Raw genomic sequence first — 15,816 nt, forward strand, 5'->3', positions numbered from 1 at the left:
GAAACGTGACACTCCCCGCCAGTCACTGTTGATGTCCCCAGGGGGGCCTTCAGGGGAAGCCCAGGTCAGCTGCCTCTCCCAGACCCGTGGAGAACCACGGCTCAGCTGTCCCCCAGCTCTGACCCTGGACTCCCCTTGCTTGTCAGCTCCCGCCCGGTTCCAGAACACGCACACACAGAGGCACAGAGCCATGCCACACACACACCCCACACACCTCCCACACGGCCACCACGCACATGCACACCAAGCACACATATAGTGGCCGACCTCACCTCAGGGCTCTTCTGGACCTCAGCCTGGAGTGTGTGGCCGGGAATCTTGGTGGGAAGAGGGGTTCTTGTTCCAGAAAGCAGCCAGCACCCTCCTGACGGCCTCACTTCCTGGAGTCCGGCCTACACGGGGGCGGAGACCCTGACCCGCCTTCCACTGGGCGTCCCTGGGGGTGGTGGGGTGGTGGGAGGGGGCAGCCACGGGGCAGGAACCAGGTGGACGAGGCTGACTGTGACTGACCAGGCGGGCAGCCCGAGCGATTTTTCAGAAGTCTTACTGTGTCTCCCGGCCAGGGTCTGCCAGCCCGGAAACTCAAACGGCTGGCGACAGGTGTCAGCCCTGACCCCTGAGGGCAGTGCTGTGTGCGTTCTCCACTCACGGAGTTGGCCCTGGCGGAAGGGCAGAGTCACCGGGGGCAGAAGGTTCTAGAAGGGAGCAGACCCTGCTGGACCCTTCCCCTCACTCCACGTGCAGGGAGCCGTGTGACCTTCCTGCCACTCCTGTGTCCCCTTGAGACAAGTCACGGAGAGGTCAAGGGCTGAGTGCTGGGCCCTGGGTGCCTGGTGCAGGCTGTGGAGCCCGGTCACCTTGGAGGGCACGGGAGGCACCTCTGACGCGGCTGACGGGGTGCCCGTTCCCTGCGGGAGGGAGCATGATGCTCCAGCGATCTAGAATCGGCAGAAGACGTGTCAACAGGAGAAAAGCAAGTGGAATTTCGTGAACAGGGGAGCCCCAAAGATCTGAGACGCTAAGAAGTGACCGAAGCAGGCAGTTTTCGGGCCGCCTGGACAAAGAAACGGGGGGTTTGGGCTCCGGGAGCGCCGTCCCGCTCTGCACCCTTCTTGGCCCCGTTCCCGGTCTCTGGCGACGCGGGTGCCTTCCCCCTCCTGGAGGGGGGGGTCCTTCACACGGGGAGTGCATTTCCCGCTTCAGAGGACAAGGGGCCAGGGTGTCTTTCTCGCGAGGGCGGTTTCTCAAGCCCCTTGAATTCAACGTATGCGGACGCCCTCACCTTGTGTTTCTGCCTCCCGGAACGTGGGAGTGCCAGCACCCGTCTGAGCCCCTGTGTCCGTCCGCTTCTTCTGGCGGGCTCTCCCATCTGTCTCGACTTGGGGCGCCGAACCCCGAATGGGGGCAGGAGCTGCGGGGAGGAAGCACTGACGGCCGCGGTCTCGGGGCTGCACCTGCTGTGGTCCGGGCGTGTATTTCTGTCTACACGGCCGGGCTCACCTGTCACAGGGTACGCGGTCAGCCCGGCTGGCGTTTTGTTTGCTCGCGGTGCTGTCATTAGGAAAGGCCCCCACCGCGTGTGCCTTAGTGTTTTGGGCTCTCACTGAGGCGGCTGTGATTGTGCCCCCTGTTAACAGCACCCCCTCAGATCTGGGCCCCCAGGTCCCCCTTAGGGTCCCCTCCTGGCTCTCCTCCGGGTGTGCGAAGCAGCGGCCCAGAGCATCACGGAGAAGCCACCCGGTCTGCTCTGACCACAGTCTGCCGGCCTGACCCCTGATTCTGTCTTGTTTGCAAAGGCCAGTGTGCGGTGTGTACCCGGGTCCTCCCGTGACGGCCATTCAGGGCTCCCTCCCCCGACTGCAAGTGTTGGGGGGGGGGGTCAGGCCTGCCTCAGGTGGGTAGGCCGGCGTGGGCCTCGGCAGATGTGGGTGGAGGGATGGAGAAACCAAGGCAGGGCAGGAGCTGTGCCTGGCCAGCCTGGGGCAGCCCTGTGCCTGGCTGTTGGGGATGGCTCTGTGCCAGCCCGCTGGCTGTGTGGGTGCTGGTGACACTTTCTCTCTTCCGAGGCTCACGGTCCAACCACTGACCAATTCCGAGATCCCGTGGCAGCCACGCCTGAGAGTGGGGAGGGCCCTTTGCTTTATATCCCCCAAGAGACTGCCACGTCCCGGGGAGCCGGCCGGCTCATGCCCGTTACTAGACGTCTCAGGAATGTGCCTTCTGGGGAGTGCAGTGTCCGAAGCAGCCGGCTCTGCTCCCGCAGGCCTCACTTTCCAGGCCCCGGGGCCTGTGCAGGGTGCACCCACGGGGACCTCCCTCCTGGCCTCGGCCTCCACTTGGCTTCCTGTGTGACCCCAACCACCCGCCCCACCCCACCCCCGGGTCTTCTTCCTCTTTCTGCCTTAGAGTGTGAATGTCAGGTCCCTGCCCGGGTCAGTATTCATGCCAGCAGCTCCGGTTGTCAGGGCCCCTGAGTGAGCAGGTGCTGCTCTGCCCGGTGACATCCCTTAGGACTGGACCTGAGGGTCAGAGGCGGAGACAGGAGCACACAGAAGCGTGATGACGAGGTGGCTTTCCTTGGCACTGAGGGCAAGCTCTCCCGTTCTGAGCTCTTTCCTGGGGAGGGGGCGGGGGGGGCAGGGAGGTGTACAAAGAGCTCAACCTGAAACCTGGCAGGTGGTCATTTTGCGACTCTGCTGCGATGGGACCCTCTCCCCAGAGGCTCAGCAGACCCCGTTTTGTGCTAGGTCTGAATCACATCATCACGGACAGCAGCAGTTCTGTCCTCTGTGCCGAGTGAGGGGTCTTATAAAAGCCCGCGCACGCGTGAGGCCAGCTCTGTCTTACAGCTCAGAACCTGAGGGCCAGAGCACGTAGGTGGCCCGGGTCACACGGCTCGAACCTGGGCGGCCAGGCCCTGATGCCCTGGCTCCTGTTCATCCCTCTTGGCGGGTAAATGGGTGGCCAGCCCTCGGCGGGCGGGGCAGGGCACACGGACGTGGAGGAGGAGGAGGCTTTGACCACGGAGAGATGAAGCCGTGAATGGCCCCTCCTGGCAGAGGGGGCCACGGGGACACAGGTGTCCCTGAATGTGGCGGGAATGCGCTCCTGGGAGCTCAGGCCACCTCCCCATTCACTGCAGGGTAGCCTGAGAGGCTGAGAGACAGAATCTGGGGACGATGCAGATGTTTGCAAACAGCATGGTTGTTCTGGAGGAGAAACACTGAAAAGTGCATTTTCGAATATAAGAGAAATCAGGAGACAGAGTCCGAAGAAGGTATTTAGAAATGCCCCTGAGGTTGCTGGCCCAGAACTAGGTGCTGCTTGCAGCTGGCACCCATCCCCCACCCATCCCCGTGACAGGTGGTCACGGCCTGGCGCCGGGCCCGGACATCAGGTGCACCTGGCCGCGGCGGGCTCACCTGAAAAGCAGGTAGCGCCACCCCGGCGGGATCGCGGAGTCTGCGTGCGTGGGTGCTGGGTGCTTGGGGCGGGGGCCAGCCCGGGCCGCGCAGGGCGTGAGCCTCCCCGACTGCTTTTGACGTGAGTAAGCGGACGTTCGGTGCCGTTGTATCCTGTCCTCCGTGCATTTAATAATACATTGTGTCCATCCGTCCTCGTCCGTAAGCGTTGACCGGATGGTTTGTGTCGCCTGCATAGCGTGCTGTGATGTTACTTAGCCGGGTCCTGACGGCTGCGCATTTAGACGATAAGTCTTCGCTGATGAGGCCGCGTGGACGTCAGCGTTCCCGGCTGGCGTCCTTCTGAACTGCTGAGGCCGAGGACACAGGCCTCCGGCGCTTGTCAGAGTCCTCAGGAGAGCCTGGCCGCTGCTCTGCCCTCACCGGGTGGGTTTTGCAGCCTGGCGGCAGGCACCCCCGGACAGGCAGTAACTTGTTTCCCACTCAAGATTGAGGGGCCCTTGGGGCACCTGGGTGGCTCAGTCGGTTAAGCGTCTGACTTCGGCTCAGGTCACAAACTCCAGGTTTGTGGGTTCGAGCCCCGCTTCGGGCTCTGTGCTGACGGCTCGGAGCCTGGAACCTGCTTCAGATCCTGTCTGTCTCTCTCTCTCCCCCCCCCCCTCTCTGCCCCTCCCTTGCTCACGCTCTGTCTCTGTCTCTCTCTCAAACATAAATATTAAAAAAAAAAAAAAAGATTGAGGGGCCCCAGTTCACTGACACAGGGTCCATGCAGGTGTGTATGTGAGGGGCCGCCCAGCGTGCCTCTCCTCTCTGGCTTTTCAGGGTAGAGGAGATGTGGCCCCAGGGACTGGATTGGGGGAGGGGTGGACAGGGGGGTCGGGCAAGCTCGGGCACGTGCTTCACATTTGTCTGTAAGGTGACAGATTATTGTGGAAAAATCCGTCCGGCTCTGAAATTTTGTGATGAGTGCCCTCTCTGTGGCTGGGATTGCCATCCCAAGCCTGGGGCCTTTCCTGGGCAGCAAGGCATGCCCACCTCCCTCAGGGCCACCCTCTCAGCCGCCCCCTGCCCCCCCCCACCCCCCCGGCCACCACCACCAGGCCATCAGGGAGAAGCGGCAGCCTTGGAGGTGCTGATACAGCGTTTGTTTTAATGAGGGTTTATTGTCATCTGAGCGTACGTCCCTATCTTGAGAGAGCTTGACATTGAACACACACCTGGGGACCTCGTTCTGAGCACGAGACTTGTTGCCCTTCATTCCCTGTGCGGTCATCTGTTGGGGTCAGTTATTTGGTCGTGCGGTGCCTGGTGTTTATTTGGAAAGGCACGCTTCCCAGACTCCCGGGGAGGGGGGGGGGGCCGGTGCGCCGGCTGCGCTCAGGCGGTCCTTTATTTATTTATTTGTCATTTTTTTAATCTTTATTTTTGAGAAACAGCATGAGCGGGGGAGGGGCAGAGAGAGAGGGAGACACAGCATCCGAAGCAGGCTCCAGGTTCTGAGCCGTCAGCCCAGAGCCCGACGCGGGGCTCGAACTCAAGAACCCTGAGATCATGACCTGAGCTGAAGTCAGGCACTTAACTGACTGAGCCACCCAGGCGCCCCCTCAGACAGTCTTTTATGACGCACCTGCTGTGCCCCTAATTTGAAGCACATTTAAGATGTTGGTGAGAAACCAGATTTAAAAGTGCCCATTTAGGCCACAGGTGTGTTTCCTAACTCAGGTCAAGTTCTCCTGCATAGGAGGGGCGTTTGCTCTCCGGTCCTGGGGAGTCCTAAGGTGGTGCTGGGGACAGTCTGGGGAAAAACACCAGGTTTCAGGCTCTGAATCCACTGCTGGCTGCTGGCATGACCTCCGGAAGTGTCCAGGGCTTGGTTTTCTTATGAAACAGGGATGGTGATGAGGACAGTGGTCCCTGGTTCATCGCGTGGATGGAAGAGCCCCCAGAAGCAGCCAGCACGTCCCTGATGTGGTTCGGTGACCTGACCAGCTCTTTTTCCCACCCGAGGAGGCTCGTGCTGGGAAGATGGGGAGGTCCGGCCCCCAGCTGTGTCTCCTTGGCATCTCACAGGCTGAGGGTAAAGGCACCGGGAGGGTGGGGGGCGGCTGCCGCCTGCGGAAGCTCGGGGAGCAGGGGTGTGGGGAGGCGAGGACAGGGGCTGCCTCCCCGCCGGGGCCTGGTGGTCAGGGGCCTGGTGGTCAGGGGCCTGGTGGTCAGGGGCCTGGTGGTCAGGGGCCTGGTGGTCAGGGGCCTGGTGGTCAGGGACCTGGTGGTCAGGGGCCTGGTGGGTGGATGTGCTGTGTGCTCTGCAAGCCTCTCCCCGCCCCTCCCCCACACACAGCGCATCAGCTTCCGGGCCCAGAGCTTCCGGGACTAGAGGGTCCTTGAGGGACCCGGAGGCAGGTGGGGCGGGGCCACGACAGCCCCTGGGGAAGCCGCAGGCTGCTGACCAGGCCCAAAGACCAGAAGAGCCGTCTGCTTTTCCCCGTCGCCCCAGGGCCAGCCCGGCTGGGGTCTGGTTCTCTCTCCAGGGGTGCCCAGCACCCCGTGCCTGGAGGTAGGGCTGGACGCGCTGCGGGGTCCCTGTACAGGTGGAGGGCTGGGTGGGGGGCCGGGGGCTGTGTCTCAGTTTCCGCCCCCCCCCCCCCAATCTGGAGCGAGGCTCGGGGTTCTCCTGCACCTGCTCGCGTTTGAGCCCTGTTGGGAGCCGTGCCTGGTGCCCGGCCGAGGTCCGCCTCCCTGTCTGCTGCCCAGCGGCTCCCCTGGGGCGGCCCTGCCTGCACTCGGCCTTCGGTGGGCAGTTGCAGGCCTGGGCCACGTCCCTTGCTGTGTCCGGCACGCGGCTGCGCAGGTGTCCTCGCAGGGACGTGACTGGGAGGCACTGAGCGTGAGCCCAGAGGGACTCCCGGGGAGCAGTGGTGGCGCCTTTGTGTCTTGACCGCGTCCGTGTGTATGTGGTCGCGGGAAGGGAGAAGTGCCCGGGTGAGGCCTGGCAGCGGGTGCTACAGCCAGGGAGGGGCCATTCACCAAGGGGGACACGGCCGCGTTAGTCTGTGGTCAGCCCCCAGGCGTCCCCAAGTCCACAGGGCCGCAGCCCTCCCCCAAGGGGCCCTGCACAGGCTGACCTGGTCCCACGGGCCAGGCCCCCATGCCCTCCACGCTGTACCTGGTGTGAGGACGGCGGGCTGGACGCAGGCTCCCCGGCAGAGCTCTTCCCGGGCGGTGGCCATCAGGGACCCGTGAGGCCCGAGCCGCAGCGCTCACGGCCCCGCGTGTCCCCGGGGCCAGCCCCTGGCCGGTCCGCATGTGTGCTGGGAAATATGTACCACGCTCTCAGAGAGGGTGCCCAGGGCCGGGAGTCGGGGGCCCCGTGGGCGGCACGGCCAGCTAGCTAGGCTCCAGGTCCAGTTCTGCAGGAAATGGGGCCTCAGGCCGAGGCCCCCCCCCCAGTCGCCAGGCCCGTAGATGTGCACGCGCACACACACACACCCACCACTTCCTGAGTCCCTGGCAGAAAGCAGGAGAGCAGCATGGGAGGTCACATTTCCTCAGCCCTCACCAGCCCACGTGTCTCACCAACAAGGGGCCCAAAAGATGGGAAACAGAGGCCTCTCCTCGGGCTGGTGCTGTTCTGGACCCACGTTTGGGGTCTCCTCTGTTGTGTCCCCGAGTCCCTATCCCTGGATGAGGGTGCCCAGCCTGCGTGGCCCTGCTAAGGGGCCACCACAAGCAGGAGGCCACCTGTCGGGGCCAAGACTGTCCTCCAGGGATGCCCCGGCGGGGCCGTAGTGGGTGGGGGGGGCAGCCCCATTTATCCTGGTGTGAGAATGTTCTAGAGGCTCTTCTAGATTTTTCCGTTGATTTTGGTTCCCGTGGATCATGCCTCCGTGCTGCTGGCTCCTGCCTGCTCCCTCGCACTGGTCCCGGGGGGGGGGGGGGGGGGAGGGGAAGGCGCCTCCATGGGTCGGTGGGTCGATGAGAGACCATGAGGGCCAGGTCACCCCTCAGCTGGGGTTGTCCCACCTGGAGCTGATGCATGACGGTGACACAGCTGTGGCTACATTTCCCTGTCTCGTGCGTTCTGAAGCACCTGGGAGGTGACACGGGGCTCAGAAAGGGGACACCCCGCCTGCCGTGGGGGTCCATGCCGTGGGAAGGACTGTGGGGCCAGGCTCCAGGGCACGTGATGGGGGATGGGACCGGGGTCCAGCGAGCCTGACCCGGGATATGAGGGGTAGACAGACCTCCTTCCTGTGTGGAGGCCGCAGAGTGGATTCCTGGAATCTGGGGTCTGGGCTTCACTTGACCTTCAGCAGAGGTCCCTCGCAGGCACCTTCCTGCCATCTGGAGGGACACGGGCACTCGATGTTTCCAGTATTTCTCAACTGCCCGAGAGCAGGGTTTTCCGGCCCCCCCTGCATCATTTGATGTGGTCCTCTCCTATCACTGACACTGAAGCTGGGCCTGGAAACATCCGGAAGCTGAGAAGAACCACAAGGGAGGGTCGATGGGAGGAGTGAAGCAGGCCCAGCATGGGGGCTCCTAGCGCTCCCCTCAAAGGTCACTCCGTGGTCATGCTTACGCTGGGGTGTGCGTCTGCTGGTTGCTCGGAAAATAGAAGTATGATGGAGATTCTGGGTGTAGACCGTACGCGGGTGGCTGGATGGTGGGCGTCTGAGCGGCCGTGGAGAGGCCGGGACCATCCCAGGCGCCCACAGTATTTGCGTCCTTCTCCTCAGGCTGGGGGAGTGGCAGTTGCCTCGTCTCGTTCCGTGTGCCAGTCCACCTGCCCACAGTGGCCGCGTGACCCGCCGTCGCTGGGGGTGTGGGTGGGTGTGGTTTGAATATGGGTCGGAAGAGGCGGTCACGAGCTTTGCTGCAGGGCGCTCGGTCAGCTGCGTCCAGGGACCCGGCTGGCATTTCCGGGGGTCCCTTTGAGGGGTGCATAAGATGGTGGGTCGGAGCAAAATGTTTGTGTGTGGAGCGTGTGCCCAAAATAGCGCGGGGAGTTCGGCGTGGCGGCCCCACGCGATGGCGTGGTGATGTTCCTCGTGTCCTGCCTGGAGGGCGGCCCCGGGGCCTTCCTGGTGCGTTTGCCGGCGCGTGTGCGGTCCCTGACGGGTTTTCCCAAGCGGAGAGCGGAGTCCGCGTCCCGGAGGGCGGCCGGGTGCACGGACAGGGCCTCGTCCGGGCTCAGCCTCTGTCGACGTGAGCCGGATGGCGGCCTGCGGTCCAGCTGGCCTGGCTCCATAGCCCAGCCGTGTATTTTTGAGAGGTCGTTAAACATGAAGGCGAAGAGAGTGGCACTTTGTGGTTTTCTAGACCTAAAAAAGAAATCCCTGGCCGGACCTGGGCTCGTCTGGGCTCCAGGGCCCATCCCTCCCGCTGTGGTTGGGAAGAGAGACGTCTTGGTGGTTCTGCAGCTGGACTGAGGCCCACACGAGGGGCAGGAGCAGCCTGGTCCCCCGGAGAAACTGTGCGCACTCCCCGTGTGGACACCCCGTGGGGGCTTGAGCACCTCGCGGACCGGACGCTGCCCCGGGTGGCCCAGGGTGCAGTCCTGAGCCAGCCCCGGATCACGGACGGTTTCGGGCAGATTCTGCGACACCTTCCCTCCCTGGCAAGTGGCAAAGAGAAGGAGCCACCATTTCTGGAGGACCCGCTATGGGGTTGGGAGACCCGTCATCTCCGCCCTGAGCTCCTGGAGACGTGGAGCCAGAATGTGCTTCCGTCGAGTGTGGCTTCCATCCCTGCCTGCTGAGCCTGGTCCACCCTGTCCCCGGGGCGACGGGCAGTTCCAGAGCCTGGGGACCTGCTGACCAAGCCTGCGGACGATTGCAGGATGTGGGAGGGAGGGAGGCAGTCCCAGCTCTGTCGGAGGCTCGAGACTCATACCTGCCTTTGTGAGTCTGTTTCTCCTCCTGGACAAGGGGACCTAAAACCTGTCCCCTCAGGGCTCTGAGGAACTGGGGGCAGCAGGGGACACACGGCTGGTACCCCTGCGGTGGTGTGGCAGGGCTGTGGCCTTCTGTTGCTGACTGGGGCCCAGACTGAGGGTTCCTTCAGAGGTCCAGCGTTTATGGTCAGACATGTGTGCACTTCAGGGCGTTGGATACGGGTAATGCAGGCAACCTTCTGTCTTACAGCCATAAATGCCTGTGGGGGGGCTGGGGGAGCAGCTGGGGGTGGCGGAGGGGCTGATGGAGGGAGTAGCTGGGGTGGTGGAGGAGCTACGGGAGTTGCTCGGGGACTGGAGGGTCAGTGACCTGTTCTAGTCCCCACAGCTGGGAGGTGGCATCCCTGAGCCTGGACGGGCAGGCTGGCCAGAAGCCTGAATCTCCCCCCACTGCCTCTCCTGTTCGGGGAGAATAATCACCAATGGGATGAGACATCTGATTGGCTTGAAAGAAGTATAAAATAGATGTCAGCTCTATTTTATAGCAGAGAACATATGCCTTTTCGAAAACAGCTCAACTCAGGGAAAAGCTTAGCAGAGTGGAGTGAAAGTAAGTTCTAGGGATTATGCGCGATGTTTCCCATAGATGGAAGCAGGCCTGTCAGGGAGATGGGTGTGTGCTCTGAGCCTGTTTGCTGCCCCCACTATTAAGGGACACAGCCTTAGGACCATCCTGCGGCTTCCCCCCTGTGGCACCTGGACCTCTGGAGTTAGGCTCTGCATTTCGGGTGGAAGAGCTTCTGGGTCGAGTTTTGCTGGTGGTTAAAATCACTTTTAAAAGGAGGGTTTATTTTTTATCATTTTTATTTTAGTTTCAGAGAGACAGAGACAGACAGAGTGCTAGTTGGGGAGGGGCAGAGAGAGGGAGACACAGAACCCAAAGCAGGCTCCAGGCTCTGAGCTGCCAGCACATAGCCCGACGCGGGGCTCGAACCCAGGAACCATGAGATCATGACTTGAGCCGAAGTTGGACGCTTAACCGACTAAGCCACCTAGGTGCCCCTAAAAATGAGTTTTAAGGGGTGCCTGGGTGTCTCAGTCAGTAGAGCATGCAACTCTTGACCTCAGGGTCGTGAGTTTGAGCCCCATGTTGGGCTCAGAGCCAACTTAAAAAAAATGAATTTTAAGTGGGAAATTGGCAAAGATGTGAATATCGAACAATTATCCTGTTTAATTATGGAACATCGAACAGCCATCAAAGGATGCTCTGGATGCCCACAGGATGCTGCCACACAGGAAACCCCAGAGAGCAAGGCCCAGTTCACTCCGAGGCCCTGCACTCCCCTCCGGCCAGCCCGCAGGGAACACCTCTCCCACCCCTGCGCCCTGAGCTGGGATTCACCTGCACCCACGGACACGGCATCGCTTTCCTCCGTGTCAGAGTCCCTTAGGAGCAGGAGGTCCCAACAAATGTCAGATCCACCAGAAGGAATGTAAGGTCGGTCTGCCGTTCTTGAAAACTTGGGTTTTGATGAAATCCACTTAGTAAACTTCAAAAAGGGAACCACATTTTAATAGCGTATGGCGTCGTGATTCAACACGTGCTCACCATGACGAGTGTCCCCATCTGCTCACCATACAGCGTTGTTACAGTGTTACTGGAGATATTCCGTAGGCCATGCTTTTCAGCCCCGAGACCCACTTCTGTTACAACCGGAAGTTTGGACCTCTTCATCCCCATCACCGGTGCCACCCACCCACCTTCTCTCTGAGGCCCACCGATTTGTCCTCTGTGTTAAGAGTCTGGTTTCTTGTTTCTGGTCTGGTGCTCAGGTACCACTTGTAAGTGAAATGTAGCATCTGCCTCTCTCTGGCTTACTTCACTCAGCATCGTACTCTCCAGCTCCATAAACGTCTCCAACGGCGACGCACCAGGGTGCCCTTAGCCACTCTATTCTTCTTAGCAGCCGCATAGTATCGCCTCCTGCGGATGAGATGATTTATACCCAAGTAGTTCAGGCACACACAGTACACGTGTGCATACTCCGTTTCCAGAGCTTTCCTATTCAGTAGTCTCCTCCTTGGCCTCTCACATGCGTGGGGTGTAGCCACCTGAATGCCCGGGGGGAAGGCTGCTGGCTCAGGAGTCCTTGGCATGTGTTGCCCAGTGCGTGTGGACGCGGCACGTACAGCCAGCCTGTCTCAAGCTGCCCTTCTCAGAAGCGGGGAGTAGCCTCTGGCTTTAATGGGCAAACCCACAGTAAGGGGAAGGATAAGGGACTTTCGGAAGGCGAAGTCACATTTGCAGAACACAGGCCACATGCATGCAACACCCCGCTTCGCCTCTGCTCCGTACTGTGGTCAGAGCGCTCGTTGGACAGCGGCCACCAGGGCTTGGGCGATGGGGCTCCCACACCCACCTGCACCATTGGGAGGGGGTGTTGGGGGGCAGAAAAGGCCAAGTTTCTCCCTAGTGAGAGGGAAACACTTCTGCGACTTCTGATTAATTTCCTTCCTTTATCTTGCAAAAAAAGGCCTGTTGAATTCTTTTTTTTTTTTTTTTAATTTTTTTTTTTCAACATTTTTTATTTATTTTTGGGACAGAGAGAGACAGAGCATGAACGGGGGAGGGGCAGAGAGAGAGGGAGACACAGAATCGGAAACAGGCTCCAGGCTCCGAGCCATCAGCCCAGAGCCCGACGTGGGGCTCGAACTCACGGACCGCGAGATCGTGACCTGGCTGAAGTCGGACGCTTAACCGACTGCGCCACCCAGGCGCCCCTGTTGAATTCTTTTTATGTGCCTCCCGAGACGTTATGCGTAGTCGAAGGAGATGCATAGTGAATACGATTCGATGTGTGCTTGCGTGGGGACCGTCTCTTGCATTCCTCAGGGTGGCGGTGCCTAATTATAGCTTGTGGGTCCTTCTGTCAAGAAATAAAGAACAGGCGTGGTGAGGAGAACTGGGGCCCAGGCCTGGCCGTTGACTGGGCCGGAAGCGTCTATTTTTACGCAGGAACCGCAGCGTCGAAGCTCCTTGGCGGAGGGTAGAAGTGGTGATGCTGTGTCCTCGAGCGTGTGAGAGGACATTTAAGAACACGGACATACACACAGGTGCCCAAACCTGCCGTGGTTGTTCGACGCCGTGAAATTAGGGTGAATTTCAGAATGCCCCCCCTGGGCTTGTATTTATTGAAAGGACACAGGCTTATTGAATTTCTAGCACGGAGAAGTTTTTCAGTTTTAAAATTCTTGGCATTCATCTTGTTTATCTAAACTTCCAGCTTACGTGTGATCTGCTTTCTTTGTCCCCGTGAGTGTTTTGGGGCGTGTCCAGGTGGCCACTGTGCCCCGCCTGCCTGTGCAAACAGAAGTCAGCACCCTGGGGTGTCATTTGCTCGGGGTTCACAAGACGTGTCAGCAGCGAGGGGCCCCAGGTGACCCTGGACGTTATGCGTTATAGGTGGGCACGTGGGAGCCAGGTACAGGCATGTCTCTGTGCCGTGGGCGGGACTGGTCCCACTCGGGGGGGGGGGGGGCGCGTGGGAGGGATGGGGCATTGGCCGCTTCCAGGGAACGCCTCCCACTTCACAGGCTGTCTCCAGAAAAACGGCTGTACCAGCTCTTCAAGCACAAGAAAACCTAAGCTATTCCAACCACAAGAAGATGTTAGCATCTGACTGTGAGGTTTACAAACCGTGCTGGGTCTTGCAGTCATAGAGGGGTTCCTGCATGGATTTCCTCTACACCTTGGCGCATCCTGTGCCGTGACTTGCTGGGCTGCCCTTCTGATTCTCTTTGACAGTTTCTCATGTTCCTGGACTCCGGCTCCCCATCCTGAGGGCTCCACCCCGACTGCTGGGTTTCGGGGAGGGGGAGTTCTAGATACATTTCTGAAGTTAATAGCTGATACTTTTTTGGCTAATGGTTAACCATGACTGTGGGTCATACTCAGTTGCCTTATTCTGCAGGTCAGTGGTTGGGGACCGGCCAGCTTGCACTTCCTTTATGGGCGAGCGGTCGCACACTTACCCCCTTCCCGTTTGCACAAGTGCAGGAATGCCACGCCCATCCTGGGTCAGAGCCAGCTGCCTAGAGGTTAAAAAGAATTGCAAGAGTTTCTTTCCAGTTCCTCTCCAGAGGTGATGCTGGGCTCAGGTGCACAGGGAATTGAAGTGTTTCAATTTTCTCCTTTCCCATCATTTTCTGAGCCAAGATTTCTGAAGACTCCGTCCTAGAAAGGATTGAGGGACGTTTCCAGAGGCACAAGATACAGGTAAAATCGCTTGGTTTCTACACCTGTATCCCAGCCTAGCAAAGCTGACACCTCGTAGAAGCTTCGGTGGGATCCAGCAGAAGGTGGGTCCCAGTTCCGTGTGCGCTCTCGGGGGCAAAGATCGGGGTACGGCCCGTCTTGCCACATCCCACCCTGACCCCCGCCTGCCCTGTGTTTCTTTTTTGGCTCTCTCCGGGCCACCAGCCCCTGGAGGCACTGAAAAGCTCCATTTTCTCTTCCGGGGGTGCAGGTGGGTTGTCGGTGAGGTCCAAGGAGAAAGGAAGGTTCTGTATGCCACGCGTCCCTCGCTGGCGACTATTTTGTGATTAATCTTCATTTCAACCATGTGTTTCCAGTTTTAGGGGAAAGAGAAAAACCAGCTTGGTTTAAAAACAGAAGGGGGGCGCCTGGGTGGCGCAGTCGGTTAAGCGTCCGACTTCAGCCAGGTCACGATCTCGCGGTCCGTGAGTTCGAGCCCCGCGTCAGGCTCTGGGCTGAAGGCTTGGAGCCTGGAGCCTGTTTCCGATTCTGTGTCTCCCTCTCTCTCTGCCCCTCCCCCGTTCATGCTCTGTCTCTCTCTGTCCCAAAAATAAATAAAAAACGTTGAAAAAAAAATTAAAAAAAAAATAAAAACAGAAGGAAAGCCCCTATCTCCCTTCCTCCTTTTACGTGACTTCTGTTTGGTGGCCAGCCTGGCAAGGCTGTGTCGCTCTGGCCTGGGTCTGCCCCGCGGCACTGTCACAAGGACCCGCTTCACCGGTTTGCTGGGGCAGTTTTGGTGAACACAGCTTTACCTCTAGGAGTACTCAGCACTTTGTGTGTTTATTGCCTGGTCATACACACACGTGGTTTTTTTTTTTATTGTTTTTAATGTTCATTCATTTTTGAGAGAGGCAGAGCAAGCGTGAGCAGAGGAGGAGCAGAGAGAGAGAGAGAGAGAGAGAGAGAGAGACAGAATCTGACGCAGGCTCCAGGCTCCAAGCTGTCAGCATAGGGCCCGACGCAGGGCTCGAACTCATGAACTGTGAGATCATGACCTGAGCCTAAGTCGGATGCTCAACCGACCGAGTCACCCAGGTGCCCCCACATAGGTGTTTTTACTTACACCTGCCCTGTCGGGCTGGGGCGCTGCTCTGCTAGGCTCCTGTGCCCTCGCTGCGTCCCAGGGCTGCCCGAGTCCCTGGGAGGTAGGAGTGCGCTCTGTGGGCAGGAAACTGAGGCTCGCCCTTGGTAACCCCCACCCTGCCCTCACCAGCACCTGCTAGCCCCCAGCCATCTTTTAAATTTCTCTCCGCCTCGTTGCAGTCTGTGGGTATTTTATTTTATTTTTAATTTTTTTAACTTTAATTTTGAGAGACAGAGACAGAGCACGAGCATGGGAAGGACAGAGAGGCAGAGAGAGAGACACACACACAGAATCCAAAGCAGACTCCAGGCTCCAAGCTGTCAGCACAGAGCCTGACATGGGGCTCGAACCCACAGACCTGAGCCGAAGTCGGACACTTAACCGACTGAGCCCCCACGCGCCCCTGTGGGTATTTTATTTTCATTTACGTTTCCATATTAGGGAGTTAAGCATGCTGGGGCTCATTCGGAGGTGGGACGGTTTTGTAAGCTGGGGAAAGAAGGACACGAGTAGGTTCCAGTTAAGGCAGTGCTGTTCCAGTGTTTTCCCTAACTGCCTCTCACGCCTCCACCCGTGTCCGTGGCACTGTAAATGACCTGCCGGTGTCAGTGCTGTCCTCTGGCACTCTGGAAGCCCGTCTGGGGGTGACGTCTGGAGCTGAGACCCGTGGCACCGGCAGCCCCGTTGAGACGGCCGGGAGGCACATACTCCATGGGGCGGGCCAGCCATTTCCCAGGGCGGCCCCACTGTCCCCCACGAGCCAGCGTCCGGCCTGGTATGTCCAGTGGCCGCCCCGGAAGGAGCCGCCGGGAAAAGTCAGGCCAGTGGAGGAGAGCGGTTTATTGTCCCCAGAGCTGAGCCGGGGCCGGGGACGTCTGCAGGCGCCACACACCTCCCAGGAGGAGACGTGTTGTCTACGGCCGCGTGCGGAGGGTCTGGTGATGTCGTGCAGGTGGCGTGGCCTCTTTGCCAGGGCAGTCCCCGCCGCCCCTCTGCAGGCCCCCCGCCCATCTCTGCACCTGCTGGCCCTCCGACGGGTGGGCCGGTTGGTAAGTCCACGGCCCCACTGCCGTCCGTCTGCTCCCGGAGGCCCGTG

The 15,816-nt window shown here is 60.0% G+C and overlaps 1 protein-coding gene across 5 annotated transcripts in view; it reads left to right on the forward strand.

The window, feature by feature from the left end:
* The window catches only part of SEMA4D (semaphorin 4D), an 84,229-nt gene that overhangs the window by 43,273 nt on the left and 25,140 nt on the right, over positions 1 to 15,816 (forward strand). Inside the window, exon 1 of one of the 5 annotated variants that reach the window (XM_058695877.1) lies at positions 5,819 to 5,979. The exons of 2 other annotated variants lie outside the window; for them this stretch is intronic. The gene's annotated coding sequence lies outside the window, so the exon portion shown is untranslated. Of the gene's footprint in view, positions 1 to 5,818; positions 5,980 to 13,438; positions 13,678 to 15,816 lie in introns of those variants that run through there. 2 more of the 5 variants (XM_058695878.1, XM_058695875.1) reach the window with 2 other exon arrangements.

Source organism: Neofelis nebulosa, chromosome 12 (genome assembly GCF_028018385.1).
Source record: "Neofelis nebulosa isolate mNeoNeb1 chromosome 12, mNeoNeb1.pri, whole genome shotgun sequence".
In the NCBI taxonomy this organism is placed as follows: domain Eukaryota; kingdom Metazoa; phylum Chordata; class Mammalia; order Carnivora; family Felidae; genus Neofelis; species Neofelis nebulosa.